The sequence below is a fragment of the Phyllobates terribilis genome, unplaced genomic scaffold (genome assembly GCF_046119375.1).
Source record: "Phyllobates terribilis strain yellow unplaced genomic scaffold, ASM4611937v1 Scaffold_26__1_contigs__length_17865784, whole genome shotgun sequence".
Classification (NCBI taxonomy): Eukaryota; Metazoa; Chordata; class Amphibia; order Anura; family Dendrobatidae; genus Phyllobates; species Phyllobates terribilis.
The window spans coordinates 15,681,492-15,697,337 of NW_027362786.1; positions in this window are offsets into that span (position 1 = coordinate 15,681,492).

The window sequence follows — 15,846 nt, forward strand, 5'->3', positions numbered from 1 at the left end:
ACCACCTACCAGGAGCCCATACATTTTAGCATCTATTCCCTACCAGGAGCCCATGCATTCTAGCATCTACCACCTACCAGGAGCCCATACATTCTAGCATCTACCACCTACCAGGAGCCCATACATTCTAGCATCTATTCCCTACCAGGAGCCCATACATTCTAGCATCTACCACCTACCAGGAGCCCATACATTCTAGCATCTACCACCTACCAGGAGCCCATACATTCTAGCATCTACCAACTACCAGGAGTCCATACATTCTAGCATCTATCCCCTACCAGGAGCCCATACATTCTAGCATCTACCACCTACCAGTAGCCCATAAATTCTAGCATCTACCACCTACCAGGAGCCCATACATTCTAACATCTACCCCCTACCAGGAGCCAATACATTCTAGCATCTCCCACCTACCAGGAGCCCATATATTCCAGCATCTACTACCTACCAGGAGCCCATACATTCTAGCATCTATTCCCTACCAGGAGCCAATATATTCTAGCATCTACACACTACCTGAAGCCCATACATTCTAGCATCTACCACCTACCAGGAGCCCATACATTCTAGCATCAATCCCCTACCAGGAGCCCATACATTCTAGCATCTACTACCTACCAGGAGCCCATACATTCTAGCATCTACCACCTACCAGGAGCCCATACGTTCTAGCATCAACCACCGACCAGGAGCCCATACATTCTAACATCTATTCCCTACCAGGAGCCCATACATTCTAGCATCTACCACCTACAAGGAGCCCATACATTCTAGCATCTACCACCTACCAGGAGCCCATTTATTCTAGCATCTACCACCTACCAGGAGTCCATACATTCTAGCATCTACCACCTACCAGGAGCCCATTTATTCTAGCATCTACCACCTACCAGGAGTCCATACATTCTAGCATCTATCGCCTACCAAGAGCCCATACATTCTAGCATCTATCCCCTATCAGGAGCCCATACATTCTAGCATCTACCACCTACCAGGAGGCCATACATTCAAGCATCTACCACCTACCAGGAGCCCATACATTCTAGCATCTACCACCTACCAGGAGCCTATACATTCTAGCATCTACCACCTACCAGGAGGCCATACATTCTAGAATCTACCACCTACCAGGAGCTCATACATTTTAGCATCTACCACCTACCAGGAGCCCATACATTCTAGCATCTGTTCCCTACCATGAGCCCATACATTCTAGCATCTAACACCTACCAGGAGTGCTTACATTCTAGCATCTATCATCTACCAGGATTCCATACATTCTAGCATCTACCACCTACTAGGAGCCCATACATTCTAATATCTACCACCTACCAGGAGCCCATACATTCTAGCATCTACCACAGACCAGGAGCCAATACATTATAGCATCTATTCCCTACCAGGAGCCTATACATTCTAGCATCTACCACCTTCCAGGAGCCCATACATTCTAGCATCTATTGCCTACCAGGAGCCCATACATTCTAGCATCTACCAACTACCAGGAGTCCTTACATTCTAGCATCTACCACCTACCAGGAGCCCATACATTCTAGCATCTATCCCCTACCAGGAGCCCATACATTCTAGCATCTACCCACTACCAGAAGCCCATACATTCTAGCATCTACCACCTTCCAGAGCCCATACATTCTAGCATCAATCCCCTACCAGCAGCCCATACATTCTAGCATCTACCACCTACCAGGAGCCCATACATTCTAGCATCTACCACCTACCAGGAGCCCAAAAGTTCTAGCATCTACCACCTACAAGGAGCCCATACATTCTAGCATCTATTCCCTACCAGGAGCCCATACATTCTAGCATCTACCTCCTACCAGGAGCCCATACATTCTAGCATCTATTCCCTAACAGGAGCCCATACATTCTAGCATCTATTCCCTACCAGGAGCCCATACATTCTAGAATCTACCACCTACCAGGAGCCGATACATTCTAGCATCTATTCCCTACGAGAACATACATTCTAGCCTCTACCAACTACCAGGAGCCCATACATTCTAGAATCTACCACCTACCAGGAGCCCACACATTCTAGCATCTACCACCTACCAGGAGCCCAAACATTCTAGCATCTACCACCTACCAGTAGCCCATAAATTCTAGCATCTACCACCTACCAGGAGCCCATACATTCTAACATCTACCCCCTACCAGGAGCCAATACATTCTAGCATCTCCCACCTACCAGGAGCCCATATATTCCAGCATCTACTACCTACCAGGAGCCCATACATTCTAGCATCTATTCCCTACCAGGAGCCAATATATTCTAGCATCTACACACTACCTGAAGCCCATACATTCTAGCATCTACCACCTACCAGGAGCCCATACATTCTAGCATCAATCCCCTACCAGGAGCCCATACATTCTAGCATCTACTACCTACCAGGAGCCCATACATTCTAGCATCTACCACCTACCAGGAGCCCATACGTTCTAGCATCAACCACCGACCAGGAGCCCATACATTCTAACATCTATTCCCTACCAGGAGCCCATACATTCTAGCATCTACCACCTACAAGGAGCCCATACATTCTAGCATCTACCACCTACCAGGAGCCCATTTATTCTAGCATCTACCACCTACCAGGAGTCCATACATTCTAGCATCTACCACCTACCAGGAGCCCATTTATTCTAGCATCTACCACCTACCAGGAGTCCATACATTCTAGCATCTATCGCCTACCAAGAGCCCATACATTCTAGCATCTATCCCCTATCAGGAGCCCATACATTCTAGCATCTACCACCTACCAGGAGGCCATACATTCTAGCATCTACCACCTACCAGGAGCCCATACATTCTAGCATCTACCAACTACCAGGAGCCTATACATTCTAGCATCTACCACCTACCAGGAGGCCATACATTCTAGAATCTACCACCTACCAGGAGCTCATACATTTTAGCATCTACCACCTACCAGGAGCCCATACATTCTAGCATCTGTTCCCTACCATGTGCCCATACATTCTAACATCTAACACCTACCAGGAGTGCTTACATTCTAGCAGCTATCCCCTACCAGGAGCCCATACATTCTAGCATCTCCCACCTACCAGTAGCCCATACATTCAAGCATCTACTACCTACCAGGAGCCCACACATTCTAGCATCTATTCCCTACCAGGAGCCCATACATTCTAGCATCTACCCACTACCAGAAGCCTATACATTCTAGCATCTACCACCTACCAGGAGTCCATACATTCTAGCATCTATCCCCTACCAGGAGTCCATACATTCTAGCATCTACCACCTAAAAGGAGCCCATACGTTCTAGCATCTACCACATACCAGGAGACCATACTTTCTAGCATCTACCACGTACCAGGAGCCCATACATTCTAGCATCTACCACGTAAAAGGAGCCCATACGTTCTATCATCTACCACATACCAGGAGCCCATACTTTCTAGCATCTACCACCTACCAGGAGTCCATTTATTCTAGCATCTACCAGCTACCAGGAGTCCATACATTCTAGCATCTATCCCCTACTAGGAGCCCATACATTCTAGCATCTACCACATACCAGGAGCCCATACATTCTAGCATCTACCACCTACCAAGAGCCCATACATTATAGCATCTATTCCCTACAAGGAGCCCATACATTCTAGCATCTATCCCCTATCAGGATCCCATACATTCTAGCATCTACCCCCTACCAGAAGCCCACACATTCTAGAATCTACCACTCACCAGGAGCCCATACATTCTAGCATCTATTCCCTACAAGGAGCCCACACATTCTAGCATCTACCACCTACCAGGAGCCCATACATTCTAGCATCTACCACCTACCAGGAACCCTTACATTCTAGCATCTATTCGCTACCAGGAGCCCATACATTCTAGCATCTACCACCTACCAGGAGCCCATACATTCTAGCATCTACCACCTACCAGGAGCCCATACATTCTAGCATCTATTCCATACCAGCAGCGCATACATTCTAGCATCTACCACCTACCAGGAGCCCATTCATTCTAGCATCTACTACCTACCAGGAGCCCATACATTCTAGCATCAATCCCCTACCAGGAGCCCATACATTCTAGCATCTACCACCTACCAGGAGCCCATACATTCTAGCATCTACCACCTACCAGGAGCCCATACGTTCTAGCATCTACCACCGACCAGGAGCCCATACATTCTAACATCTATTCCCTACCAGGAGCCCATACATTCTAGCATCTACCACCTACAAGGAGCCCATACATTCTAGCATCTACCACCTACCAGGAGCCCATTTATTCTAGCATCTACCACCTACCAGGAGTCCATACATTCTAGCATCTACCACCTACAAGGAGCCCATTTATTCTAGCATCTACCACCTACCAGGAGTCCATACATTCTAGCATCTATCGCCTACCAGGAGCCCATACATTCTAGCATCTATCCCCTGCCAGGAGCCCATACATTCTAGCATCTATCCCCTGCCAGGAGCCCATACATTCTAGCATCTACCACCTACCAGGAGCCCATACATTCTAGCATCTACCACCTACCAGGAGCCCATACATTCTAGCATCTACCACCTACCAGGAGCCCATACATTCTGGCATCTACCACCTACCAGGAGGCCATACATTCTAGCATCTACCACCTACCAGGAGCCCATACATTCTAGCATCTACCACCTACCAGGAGCCTAAACATTCTAGCATCTACCACCTACCACGAGGCCATACATTCTAGCATCTACCACCTACCAGGAGCCCACACATTCTAGCATCTACCACCTACCAGGAGCTCATACATTCTAGCATCTACCACCTATCAGGAGCCCATACATTCTAGCATCTATTCCCTACCAGGAGCCCATACATTCTAGCATCTAACACCTACCAGAAGTGCTTACATTCTAGCATCTACCATCTACCAGGAGTCCATACATTCTAGCATCTACCACCTACCAGGAGCCCATACATTCTAATATCTACCACCTACCAGGAGCCCATACATTCTAGCATCTACCACAGGCCAGGAGACAATACATTTTAGCATCTATTCCCTACCAGGAGCCCATACATTCTAGCATCTACCACCTTCCAGGAGCCCATACATTCTAGCATCTATTCCCTACCAGGAGCCCATACATTCTAACATCTACCCACTACCAGAAGCCTATACATTCTAGCATCTACCACCTACCAGAGCCCATACATTCTAGCATCAATCCCCTACCAGCAGCCCATACATTCTAGCACCTACCACCTACCAGGAGCCCATACATTCTAGCATCTACCACCTACCAGGAGCCCATACGTTCTAGCATCTACCACCTACCAGGAGCCCATACATTCTAGCATCTATTCCCTACCAGGAGCCCATACATTCTAGCATCTACCTCCTACCAGGAGCCCATACATTCTAGCATCTATTCCCTAACAGGAGGCCATACATTCTAGCATCTACCACCTTCCAGGAGCCCATGCATCCTAGCATCTTTTCCCTACCAGGAGCCCAAACATTCTAGAATCTACCACCTACCAGGAGCCCATACATTCTAGCATCTATTCCCTACGAGGAGAACATACATTCTAGCCTCTGCCACCTACCAGGAGCCCATACATTCTAGCATCTACCACCTACCAGGAGCCCATACATTTTAGCATCTATCACCTACCAGGAGCCCATACATTCTAGAATCTACCACCTACCAGGAGCCCATACATTCTAGCATCTACCACCTACCAGGAGCCCAAACATTCTAGCATCTACCACCTACCAGGAGCCCATACATTCTAGCATCTATTCCCAACCAGGAGCCCATACATTCTAGCATCTACCACCTACCAGGAGCCCATACAATCTAGCATCTAACACCTACCAGGAGGCCATACATTCTAGCATCTACCACCTACCAAGAGTCCATACATTCTAGCATCTAAACCCTGCCAGGAGCCCATAAATTCTAGCATCTACCACCTACCAGGAGCCCATACATTCTAGCATCTACCACCTACCAGGAGCCCATACATTCTAGCACCTATCCCCTACCAGGAGCCCATACATTCTATCATCTCCCACCTACCAGGAGCCCATACATTCAAGAATCTACTACCTACCAGGAGCCCATACATTCTAGCATCAATCCCCTACCAGGAGCCCATACATTCTAGCACCTACCACCTACCAGGAGCCCATACGTTCTAGCATCTACCACCTACCAGGAGCCCATACATTCTAGCATCTATTCCCTACCAGGAGCCCATACAATCTAGCATCTACCTCCTACCAGGAGCCCATACATTCTAGCATCTATTCCCTAACAGGAGCCCATACGTTCTAGCATCTACCACCTACCAGGAGCCCATACATTCTAGCACCTATCCCCTACCAGGAGCCCATACATTCTATCATCTCCCACCTACCAGGAGCCCATACATTCAAGAATCTACTACCTACCAGGAGCCCATACATTCTAGCATCTACCCACTACCAGAAGCCTATACATTCTAGCATCTACCACCTACCAGAGCCCATACATTCTAGCATCAATCCCCTACCAGCAGCCCATACATTCTAGCACCTACCACCTACCAGGAGCCCATACATTCTAGCATCTACCACCTACCAGGAGCCCATACGTTCTAGCATCTACCACCTACCAGGAGCCCATACATTCTAGCATCTATTCCCTACCAGGAGCCCATACAATCTAGCATCTACCTCCTACCAGGAGCCCATACATTCTAGCATCTATTCCCTAACAGGAGGCCATACATTCTAGCATCTACCACCTTCCAGGAGCCCATGCATCCTAGCATCTATTCCCTACCAGGAGCCCATACATTCTAGAATCTACCACCTACCAGGAGCCCATACATTCTAGCATCTATTCCCTACGAGGAGAACATACATTCTAGCCTCTACCACCTACCAGGAGCCCATACATTCTAGCATCTACCACCTACCAGGAGCCCATACATTTTAGCATCTATCACCTACCAGGAGCCCATACATTCTAGAATCTACCACCTACCAGGAGCCCATACATTCTAGCATCTACCACCTACCAGGAGCCCAAACATTCTAGCATCTACCACCTACCAGGAACCCATACATTCTAGCATCTACCACCTACCAGGAGCCCATACATTCAAGAATCTACTACCTACCAGGAGCCCATACATTCTAGCATCTATTCCCTACCAGGAGCCCATACATTCTAGCATCTACCACCTACCAGGAGCCCATACATTCTAGCATCTATCCCCTACCAGGAGTCCATACATTCTAGCATCTACCACCTAAAAGGAGCCCATACGTTCTAGCATTTACCACATACCAGGAGCCAATACTTTCTAGCATCTACCACCTACCAGGAGTCCATTTATCCTAGCATCTATCAGCTACCAGGAGTCCGTACATTCTAGCATGTATCCCCTACTAGGAGCCCATACATTCTAGCATCTACCACATACCAGGAGCCCATACATTCTAGCATCTACCACCTACCAGGAGCCCATACATTATAGCATCTATTCCCTACAAGGAGCCCATACATTCTAGCATCTATCCCCTCTCAGGATCCCATACATTCTAGCATCTACCCCATACCAGAAGCCCATACATTCTAGAATCTACCACTCACCAGGAGCCCATACATTCTAGCATCTATTCCCTACAAGGAGCCCACACATTCTAGCATCTACCACCTACCAGGAGCCCATACATTCTAGCATCTACCACCTACCAGGAGCCCATACATTCTAGCATCTATTCGCTACCAGGAGCCCATACATTCTAGCATCTACCACCTACCAGGAGCCCATACATTCTAGCATCTACCACCTACCAGGAGCCCATACATTCTAGCATCTATTCCATACCAGCAGCCCATACATTCTAGCATCTACCACATACCAGGAGCACATACATTCTAGCATCTACCACCTACCAGGAGCCCATACATCCTAGCATCTATTCCCTACCAGGAGCCCATAAATTCTAGCATCTAGCACCTACCAGGAGCCCATACATTCTAGCATCTACCACTCACCAGGAGCCCATACATTCTAGCATCTATTCCCTAGCAGGGGCCCATACATTCTAGCATCTACCACCTACCAGGAGCCTATACATTCTAGCATCTACCACCTACCAGGAGCCCATGCATTCTAGCATCTGCAACATACCAAGAGCCCATACATTCTAGCATCTACCACCTACCAGGTGCCCATACATTCTAGCATCTATTCCCTACCAGGAGCCAATACATTCTAGCATCTACCACCTACCAGGAGCTCATACATTCTAGTATCTACCACCTACCAGGAGCCCATGAATTCTAGCATCTACCACCTACTAGGAGCCCATACATTCTAGCATCTATTCCCTACAAGGAGCCCATACATTCTAGCATCTATCCCCTATCAGTAGCCCATACATTCTAGCATCTACCCCCTACCAGAAGCCCATACATTCTAGCATCTACCACCTACAAGGAGCCCACACATTCTAGCATCTAATCCGTACCAGGAGCCCATACATCCTAGCATCTACCACATACCAGAAGCACATACATTCTAGTATCTATCACATACCAGGACATGCTATACATTCTAGCATCTATTCCCTACTAGGAGCCCATACATTCTAGCATCTGCTACCTACCAGGAGCCCATACATTCTAGCATCTATCACCTACCTGGAGCCCATACATTCTAGTATCTACCACCTACCAGGAGCCCACACATTCTAGCATCTACCACCTACCAGGAGCACATACATTCTAGAATCTACCACCTACCAGGAGCCCATACATTCTAGCTTCTAATCCCTACCAGAAGCCCATACATTCTAGCATCTACCACCTACCAGGAGCCCATACAATCTAGCATCTACCACCTACCAGGAGCCCATACATTCTAGCATCTACCACCTACCAAGAGTCCATACATTCTAGCATCTAACCCCTACCAGGAGCCCATACATTCTATCATCTACAACCTACCAGGAGCCCATACATTCTAGCATCTACCACCTACCAGGAGCCCATACATTCTAGCACCTATCCCCTACCAGGAGCCTATACATTCAAGCATCTCCCACCAACCAGGAGCCCATACATTCAAGCATCTACTACCTACCAGGAGCCCATACATTCTACCATCTATTCCCTACCAGGAGCCCATACATTCTATCATTTACCCACTACCAGAAGCCCATACATTCTAGCATCTACCACCTATCAGGTGCCCATACATTCTACAATCTATCGCCTACCAGGAGCCCATACATTCTAGCTTCTACCACCTACCAGGAGCCCATACATTCTAGCATCTACCACCTACCAGGAGCCCATACATTCTAGCATCTACCACCTACAAGGAGCCCATACATTCTAGCATCTACCACCTACCAGGAGCCCATTTATTCTAGAATCTACCACCTACCAGGAGTCCATACATTCTAGCATCTACCACCTACAAGGAGCCCATTTATTCTAGCATCTACCACCTACCAGGAGTCCATACATTCTAGCATCTATCGCCTACCAGGAGCCCATACATTCTAGCATCTATCCCCTGCCAGGAGCCCATACATTCTAGCATCTACCACCTACCAGGAGCCCATACATTCTAGCATCTACCACCTACCAGGAGCCTAAACATTCTAGCATCTACCACCTACCAGGAGGCCATACATTCTAGCATCTACCACCTACCAGGAGCCCATACATTCTAGCATCTACCACCTACCAGGAGCCCATACATTCTAGCATCTACCACCTACCAGGAGCCCATACATTCTAGCATCTATTCCCTACCAGGAGCCCATACATTCTAGCATCTAACACCTACCAGAAGTGCTTACGTTCTAGCATCTACCATCTACCAGGAGTCCATACATTCTAGCATCTACCACCTACCAGGAGCCCATACATTCTAATATCTACCACCTACCAGGAGCCCATACATTCTAGCATCTACCACAGACCAGGAGACAATACATTTTAGCATCTATTCCCTACCAGGAGCCCATACATTCTAGCATCTACCACCTTCCAGGAGCCCATACATTCTAGCATCTATTCCCTACCAGGAGCCCATACATTCTAGCATCTACCAACTACCAGGAGTCCTTACATTCTAGCATCTACCACCTACCAGGAGACCATACATTCTAGCATCTATCCCCTACCAGGAGCCCATACATTCTAGCATCTACCCACTACCAGAAGCCCATACACTCTAGCATCTACCACCTACCAGAGCCCATACATTCTAGCATCAATCCCCTACCAGCAGCCCATACATTCTAGCACCTACCACCTACCAGGAGCCCATACATTCTAGCATCTACCACCTACCAGGAGCCCATACGTTCTAGCATCTACCACCTACCAGTAGCCCATACATTCTAGCATCTATTCCCTACCAGGAGCCCATACATTCTAGCATCTACCTCCTACCAGGAGCCCATACATTCTAGCATCTATTCCCTAACAGGAGGCCATACATTCTAGCATCTACCACCTTCCAGGAGCCCATGCATCCTAGCATCTATTCCCTACCAGGAGCCCATACATTCTAGAATCTACCACCTACCAGGAGCCCATACATTCTAGCATCTATTCCCTACGAGGAGAACATACATTCTCTACCACCTCTACCACCTACCAGGAGCCCATACATTCTAGCATCTACCACCTACCAGGAGCCCATACATTTTAGCATCTATCACCTACCAGGAGCCCATACATTCTAGAATCTACCACCTACCAGGAGCCCATACTTTCTAGCATCTACCACCTACCAGGAGCCCAAACATTCTAGCATCTACCACCTACCAGGAGCCCATACATTATAGCATCTATTCCCAACCAGGAGCCCATACATTCTAGCATCTACCCACTACCAGAAGCCCATACATTCTAGCATCTACCACCTACCAAGAGTCCATACTTTCTAGCATCTAAACCCTGCCAGGAGCCCATACATTCTAGCATCTACCACCTACCAGGAGCCCATACATTCTAGCATCTACCACCTACCAGGAGCCCATACATTCTAGCACCTATCCCCTACCAGGAGCCCATACATTCTATCATCTCTCACCTACCAGGAGCCCATACATTCAAGAATCTACTACCTACCAGGAGCCCATACATTCTAGCATCTATTCCCTACCAGGAGCCCATACATTCTAGCATCTACCCACTACCAGAAGCCTATACATTCTAGAATCTACCACCTACCAGGAGCCCATACATTCTAGCATCTATCCCCTACCAGGAGTCCATACATTCTAGCATCTACCACCTAAAAGGAGCCCATACGTTCTAGCATCTGCCACATACCAGGAGCCCATACTTTCTAGCATCTACCACCTACCAGGAGCCCATACATTCTAGCATCTACCACGTAAAAGGAGCCCATACGTTCTAGCATCTACCAAATACCAGGAGCCCATACTTTCTAGCATCTACCACCTACAAGGAGTCCATTTATCCTAGCATCTATCAGCTACCAGGAGTCCGTACTTTCTAGCATCTATCCCCTACTAGGAGCCCATACATTCTAGCATCTACCACATACCAGGAGCCCATACATTTTAGCATCTACCACCTACCAGGAGCCCATACATTATAGCATCTATTCCCTACAAGGAGCCCATACATTCTAGCATCTATCCCCTATCAGGATCCCATACATTCTAGCATCTACCCCCTACCAGAAGCCCATACATTCTAGAATCTACCACTCACCAGGAGCCCATACATTCTAGCATCTATTCCCTACAAGGTGCCCACACATTCTAGCATCTACCACCTACCAGGAGCCCATACATTGTAGCATCTACCACCTACCAGGAGCCCATACATTCTAGCATCTATTCGCTACCAGGAGCCTATACATTCTAGCATCTACCACCTACCAGGAGCCCATACATTCTAGCATCTACCACCTACCAGGAGCCCATACATTCTAGCATCTATTCCATACCAGCAGCCCATACATTCTAGCATCTACCACATACCAGGAGCCCATACATTCTAGCATCTACCACCTACCAGGAGCCCATACATCCTAGCATCTATTCCCTACCAGGAGCCCATAAATTCTAGCATCTAGCACCTACCAGGAGCCCATACATTCTAGCATCTACCACCTACCAGGAGCCCATACATTCTAGCATCTATTCCCTACCAGGAGCCAATACATTCTAGCATCTACCACCTACCAGGAGCTCATACATTCTAGTATCTACCACCTACCAGGAGCCCATGAATTCTAGCATCTACCACCTACTAGGAGCCCATACATTCTAGCATCTATTCCCTACAAGGAGCCCATACATTCTAGCATCTATCCCCTATCAGTAGCCCATACATTCTAGCATCTACCCCCTACCAGAAGCCCATACATTCTAGCATCTACCACCTACAAGGAGCCCACACATTCTAGCATCTAATCCCTACCAGAAGCCCATACATCCTAGCATCTACCACATACCAGAAGCCCATACATTCTAGTATCTATCACATACCAGGACATGCTATACATTCTAGCATCTATTCCCTACTAGGAGCCCATACATTCTAGTATCTGCTACCTACCAGGGGCCCATACATTCTAGCATCTATCACCTACCTGGAGCCCATACATTCTAGTATCTACCACCTACCAGGAGCCCACACATTCTAGCATCTACCACCTACCAGGAGCACATACATTCTAGAATCTACCACCTACCAGGAGCCCATACATTCTAGCTTCTAATCCCTACCAGAAGCCCATACATTCTAGCATCTACCACCTACCAGGAGCCCATACAATCTAGCATCTACCACCTACCAGGAGCCCATACATTCTAGCATCTACCACCTACCAAGAGTCCATACATTCTAGTATCTAACCCCTACCAGGAGCCCATACATTCTATCATCTACAACCTACCAGGAGCCCATACATTCTAGCATCTACCACCTACCAAGAGTCCATACATTCTAGCATCTACCACCTACCAGGAGCCCATACGTTCTAGCATCTGCCACATACCAGGAGCCCATACTTTCCAGCATCTACCACCTACCAGGAGCCCATACATTCTAGCATCTACCACGTAAAAGGAGCCCATACGTTCTAGCATTTACCACATACCAGGAGCCCATACTTTCTAGCATCTACCACCTACCAGGAGTCCATTTATCCTAGCATCTATCAGCTACCAGGAGTCCATACATTCTAGCATCTATCCCCTACTAGGAGCCCATACATTCTAGCATCTACCACATACCAGGAGCCCATACATTCTAGCATCTACCACCTACCAGGAGCCCATACATTATAGCATCTATTCCCTACAAGGAGCCCATACATTCTAGCATCTATCCCCTCTCAGGATCCCATACATTCTAGCATCTACCCCATACCAGAAGCCCATACATTCTAGAATCTACCACTCACCAGGAGCCCATACATTCTAGCATCTATTCCCTACAAGGAGCCCACACATTCTAGCATCTACCACCTACCAGGAGCCCATACATTCTAGCATCTACCACCTACCAGGAGCCCATACATTCTAGCATCTATTCGCTACCAGGAGCCCATACATTCTAGCATCTACCACCTACCAGGAGCCCATACATTCTAGCATCTACCACCTACCAGGAGCCCATACATTCTAGCATCTATTCCATACCAGCAGCCCATACATTCTAGCATCTACCACATACCAGAAGCCCATACATTCTAGCATCTACCACCTACCAGGAGCCCATACATCCTAGCATCTATTCCCTACCAGGAGCCCATAAATTCTAGCATCTAGCACCTACCAGGAGCCCATACATTCTAGCATCTACCACTCACCAGGAGCCCATACATTCTAGCATCTATTCCCTAGCAGGGGCCCATACATTCTAGCATCTACCACCTACCAGGAGCCTATATATTCTAGCATCTACCACCTACCAGGAGCCCATGCATTCTAGCATCTGCAACATACCAAGAGCCCATACATTCTAGCATCTACCACCTACCAGGTGCCCATACATTCTAGCATCTATTCCCTACCAGGAGCCAATACATTCTAGCATCTACCACCTACCAGGAGCTCATACATTCTAGTATCTACCACCTACCAGGAGCCCATGAATTCTAGCATCTACCACCTACTAGGAGCCCATACATTCTAGCATCTATTCCCTACAAGGAGCCCATACATTCTAGCATCTATCCCCTATCAGTAGCCCATACATTCTAGCATCTACCCCCTACCAGAAGCCCATACATTCTAGCATCTACCACCTACAAGGAGCCCACACATTCTAGCATCTAATCCCTACCAGGAGCCCATACATCCTAGCATCTACCACATACCAGAAGCCCATACATTCTAGTATCTATCACATACCAGGACATGCTATACATTCTAGCATCTATTCCCTACTAGGAGCCCATACATTCTAGCATCTGCTACCTACCAGGAGCCCATACATTCTAGCATCTATCACCTACCTGGAGCCCATACATTCTAGTATCTACCACCTACCAGGAGCCCACACATTCTAGCATCTACCACCTACCAGGAGCACATACATTCTAGAATCTACCACCTACCAGGAGCCCATACATTCTAGCTTCTAATCCCTACCAGAAGCCCATACATTCTAGCATCTACCACCTACCAGGAGCCCATACAATCTAGCATCTACCACCTACCAGGAGCCCATACATTCTAGCATCTACCACCTACCAAGAGTCCATACATTCTAGCATCTAACCCCTACCAGGAGCCCATACATTCTATCATCTACAACCTACCAGGAGCCCATACATTCTAGCATCTACCACCTACCAGGAGCCCATACATTCAAGCATCTCCCACCTACCAGGAGCCCATGCATTCAAGCATCTCCCACCTACCAGGAGCCCATGCATTCAAGCATCTACTACCTACCAGGAGCCCATACATTCTACGATCTATTCCCTACCAGGAGCCCATACATTCTATCATTTACCCACTACCAGAAGCCCATACATTCTAGCATCTACCACCTATCAGGTGCCCATACATTCTACAATCTATCGCCTACCAGGAGCCCATACATTCTAGCTTCTACCACCTACCAGGAGCCCATACATTCTAGCATCTACCACCTACCAGGAGCCCATACATTCTAGCATCTACCACCTACAAGGAGCCCATACATTCTAGCATCTACCACCTACCAGGAGCCCATTTATTCTAGAATCTACCACCTACCAGGAGTCCATACATTCTAGCATCTACCACCTACAAGGAGCCCATTTATTCTAGCATCTACCTCCTACCAGGAGCCCATACATTCTAGCATCTATCGCCTACCAGGAGCCCATACATTCTAGCATCTATCCCCTGCCAGGAGCCCATACATTCTAGCATCTACCACCTTCCAGGAGCCCATACATTCTAGCATCTACCACCTACCAGGAGCCCATACATTCTAGCATCTACCACCTACCAGGAGCCCATACATTCTGGCATCTACCACCTACCAGGAGGCCATACATTCTAGCATCTACCACCTACCAGGAGCCCATACATTCTAGCATCTACCACCTACCAGGAGCCTAAACATTCTAGCATCTACCACCTACCAGGAGGCCATACATTCTAGCATCTACCACCTACCAGGAGCCCATACATTCTAGCATCTACCACCTACCAGGAGCCCATACATTCTAGCATCTACCACCTACCAGGAGCCCATACATTCTAGCATCTATTCCCTACCAGGAGCCCATACATTCTAGCATCTAATACCTACCAGAAGTGCTTACATTCTAGCATC